Source organism: Dipteris shenzhenensis, chromosome 27 (assembly GCF_047967505.1).
Source record: "Dipteris shenzhenensis isolate YYH24624 ecotype China chromosome 27, Dip_SZ_1.0, whole genome shotgun sequence".
NCBI classification, from domain to species: Eukaryota; Viridiplantae; Streptophyta; class Polypodiopsida; order Gleicheniales; family Dipteridaceae; genus Dipteris; species Dipteris shenzhenensis.
Genome location: NC_141622.1, coordinates 14,823,461 through 14,828,502, shown reverse-complemented (window position 1 = coordinate 14,828,502; position 5,042 = coordinate 14,823,461).

Here is a 5,042-nt window from a genome sequence, read left to right as displayed (position 1 = left end):
ATCCACTACTTTCATTTCAGAAGGTGGTCTTCTTGCCATTAAGTACCCAATGATGTATGCACACCAATCATGCACAGCATCTATTTGAAATAATGCAGCATTTGGTAGGTCATCTTCTATTCCTGTTGGTTCATCTCCTATCTTGAATCATGACATGTGATCGGCAATCAAATGTTGAGCTCCTTTTTTGACCATGTTTTGGAAATTGAATTCTTGTAGTAGTAGAAGCCATCAAGTGATCCAGCCTGTCATACATGGACGATTCACAAGATATAATAATTCTTGATGATTTGTGTAGAAGATAAAGTCAGTAGCCAATAGATAGTGTTGAAATTTCTTCATGTTGTAGATCATTGCTAAGGCTTCTCTTTCTGTTGTGGTGTAATTCACCTCCACATCATTTAGTTGTCTGCTTGCAAAGTATACTGGGTAGTTTTTGTTGTGTTTGCCAGGTTGACATAACACACTCCCTACTGCATAATTGGAACCATCAGTATGTACATGAAAGTCGATGTCCCAATTTGGTGCCATTAGAATAGGGGCTGTGATCAATCTCCACTTGAGGGTTTCGAATGCTTGTTTGCATTCGTCTATCTAGATGAATTTGACTAGGAGCTTATATAGGGGCCTTGCAATCATGGCATACCTCAGTATGATCTTCTATAGTATCCAGCATGTCCCATGAAGACTTGGATTCCCTTGGCATTTAGTGGGGGGGGAAGCTTCATGATGATCTTTATTTTGTCTATGTCAGTTGTTGCAATCCCATGTCGAGAGACTATGTGTCCCAAGACTACTCCGTGTGTGACCAATAATTGGCATTTTAGAGGATTCAAAGAGATTCCATACTCCCTACATTTTTTAAGCATTTCAAATGATCCTTTTTTTTTGAGTGTATGCACAAGTCATCGAGGAAGACTTGTAGGAACTTGTTGAGAAATTCCTTGAAGGCAGTGTACATTACCCTTTGAAAAGTAGATGGGGCATTGCATAAGCCAAATGGCATGACTTTGTGTGCAAAAATGCCCCATTCTATGGCAAACACTGTCTTTGCCTGATCTTGAGGTGCAATTTGTACTTGGTTCTACCCACTGAACCCATCCAAGAAGCTATCCACTTCAAATCTTGCGACTCTTTCTAAAACTATTTCAGTTAATGGTAGGGGATAATGATCTCTAATTGTTGCTGCATTGACGTTCTTGAGATTCACACATATTCTAAGCTTCTTGTTTTTCTTAGGAACAATCACAATTGGTGACACCGAATTGGTATGCTCGATCTCATAAGTGAAACCAACATCGAATAATTTTTCTAGCTCTTCATAGACATGGGTGCCATACTTGGGATTTGTCCACATACCTTTGGTTTGGATCCTTCCCTTATTGGTATGGTATGTACTACAACTTCTGGGGGAATCCCTTTCATTTCTTTGTTGAACCAAGCCATGAAATATTTATATTCCATTAGCAATGCTTTCAATTCATTTTCTTCTTCTAGATTGCACCGATGTACACAGGCTTTTCTTCTTCACCATCCAAGGCAAGATTTCTTTCCTTGTATTGGTTGGTCCTTCATAAACTAGGGTATCCTCAATATTCTTTGTTTCTTTGAGCTTTGATTCCCTGACTAGCCTAGGGATTTCTATTGTTGCTTCTCCTCTAGGGTAGTTTTTGAAGGGGGTGAACTTCCCTTAGGCCTTCATGGCACTTTGAGGTGCTTGCTTGGCTGCTAGCTCCACTGGAATATATTTGGTCCAATTCACATGTGTTCCCTTGCTCTTCTTTTTTGTGACTGTTCACCTTTTTATTTTTCATTCTCACATTGGGTTTGAACTTTCTAAGCTTTTTACTTTGTGAGACCAGTGATGGATTTTCAATAGGAGTCACACTCCCAAGGAGTGGTTCTTCGGTCATAGAAACACCTTCAGGCCCTTCAAGATCCCATTTAAAATTTGGGGACTCGGGTGCTTTTGTGGGCTTAGTCAAGCACAATTCTACCACTCTTCTCTGCATTCTTTTGAATTCCTTGAAATGCTCTATCTTGGCCTTGTGGCACTGTACACCCTCCTTCTTTTTCCTGGACCGGTTGCTATTGGATAGTGCTAGAGGGTCGAGCTTGGGGTATTCTATGGCCATGAGTGCTTGTAGGATTGCTCGGCCATTATCAAATACTTGGCCTTCCAAGGTTGCATTATCAGCTTTTGTTTCCATATCCCACTCTATGTTGGCACCATCACCTTCTATTATGGACTCTTTAGGGTCACTATCCCATTCGACGCCTATCATAAAGACTGGCATTTCCACTACTTCTGATTCATCATCCCAGATTGGTGCTTCTAGTTGTATCATTTAGGCATCCACATCTAGCAACATTAGATGTGTTGTTTTACAATTATCTATTGTAGCCAACATCTGTATCCAATTGTTGATGTCACTTTGTGTATCCCCTTCTATGGGCTTTAGTAGATTGGTAGGAATAGGGGATGCATTGAAGAAGCTGACAAGCAAGGATTGTTGCATACAACTATGGTGGATTGAAGGTGACTGCCATATTGTAGAGAGAGAGAGTTCGGATCAAGAGATACAAGAAGATATTGCAAGAACATGATGCAGATATTGATTGATAGATGATTCACCAAGTACATGCTTTTGTATCTAAAGCCTTATCTTTTGACATCATAGGTGAGGTTACTAGGCCTCCACCTCACACACCTAGCTCACCTAACTCTAGGATTCTAGGACGCCTTCATAGCCACATAATTGTAAGACACCCTAGGACTCTAGGATGCCTATCTCACACACTCCTAGCATAGGACTCCTAGCCCTTAGGCACACCCATACATCAATTTGACTCTACATACCCCCCCACAAATTGATGACCTCATCCCTCGGCAATAGTACATGGGATGCTCCATGATTGCCCCTACCAATATCTCACTCCTCTCTTGGCAGTAGTATCTGGGATGCTCCAAGTCATGGCCCCAACTAGTACTCACTCCTAGGACTCTTGGTTTCTTATGTATCTTGGGGTTTTCTTGGTAAATTGACTAAGGGTATAGACCTAGACCTAGATATCTTTAAAAAAATGCTCAAAACCCAATACAATCATTTTAGGAGGACTATCCATGGCAGAGAACCATTATTTGACTCAAGGACACAACACTCATTATTACAAGCATTTTTGGGGGGACTACCAAGGGCAAAGCACCCATTAACTCTCAAACATATAAATGAATACATAAAGAATGTAAATCTCTCAAGATGAGAGATGTTCCCAGAGTAGCTGCCTGTGCATAAGTGTGCACATCCTCCATGTCAGTGATATGTGGATGAAACTCATGGAAAAAATGCCCCAAAAGATGTTGGTGAAGTCCATGGGAGCAGCTACCAAGGGCAATCAGCCCATGACTCTCAAGGTGGCAAAGTGAGAGTCACCAATTATAGGATAGAGGCCCAAATTTGAGTTAATGTTGCTTAATGTAGAAAAATTCCCAAATACATGTGTACCAAATAGTGATAAAATTACACAAATTTTGCAGAAGACTGAAAAATTTTACAAATACATTGAATCAGATCTGAGTCTTTTCAATCCAAGATGTAGGTGGTTTTCCTCTCTAGCTACCACTTGTCTTGTTTAGTTCTCTCACCTTGAAACCAATTGCATAGATTATCACGTCCACTTTCTTCTTGCATTCCTTCTTCTCATTGCAACACACGACACTCTTCTCCCTCATTTTCGATATGCTCCCCGTCACTAGCTCCACAGTCGGCCCCTACCACTCTTCCACTTCCACATTCGGCCTCACCATTGTTGGATAGAATTTGCTTGACAGTAGCACCCTCTTGCACCCCAGCTCATATTTCGGTGTCAGCGCAACCCTTAGCCCTAGATTCTTGATTGCCTTCTCCATGTGCCCCCTGTTAGATATCAATGCTCCACTCTCATGTAACTATGCGGGAACAAGCTAACTCTACTTATAAGCCCCCCATATGAGGAGAAAGCATTTGAGTAGCTCGGTTATCCGGTAGGTCCTGGTTTGGACATGAGATGGGGGCCATGTGTGGCTTGATGGTTGGACGGCTTCAGATAGAGTTGGCACACTGCCAACTAGGCTACAAGCAAGTGTGGGAAGGCATCCCATGACTAACCGCACTGAGGGTAGATGGATCATTTCCCGGGATAGCCCACTCTCGGGTTGCGGGCCCTATTTGGAGCCCCAGATGATCCCATATGAAAATGGTAACGTTAGGTTAGTTGCTCTATTTTGCGCCACGGTTCTATCATGTGGTCGGTGGCCTATTTCGTCGACCCCCAGTCAGCCATTTTGGGTGGACTGGGTCGGTCACCCAATTGGGTTATGATGTAAAAATATGCCAAAAGACTGTTTCATCAATGAAAGGGGTCTATTGGACTCTATCTTTCATTAATTATTTATGAAAGATAGAGGCCCATAGACCCCTTTCGTCAAAAGACTATTTTGTCGATGAAAGGGGTCTATTGGACTCTATTTTTCATCAATTATTAATGAAAGGTAGAGGCCAATAGACCCCTTTCATTGACGAAAGGGGTCTATGGGCCTCTATCTTTCATGAACCATTAATTAAATATAGAGGCTAATAGACCCCTTTCGTTGACGAAAGGGGTCTATTGGCCTCTATATTTAATTATTTTCTCCAAAAGGGGTCTATTTGCCTCTATCTTCCATTAACAATAAATAAAAATTATTTTCTCCAAAAGGGGTCTATTGGCCTCTATCATTAATTGAATATTAATCAAAAAGATATTTAATTGTATGTCGACCTCACACAAAAAAATTTTCAACCTCACAATTATGAAAAATTATCAACCTCACACAATAATGATGTTTAGTTAAATGATCACTCATCATTGCTGCATTCTCATTAGCAATCGAATTCGTATGATAATCATTATAAGTCATGGTTCCTATTAACATCATAGGTCGTTCCCGATACAACCAGCATCTGCACATAGCATGCACCGATCACAAGGGCTAACAATGGACAATACCCACTCGATCCCTT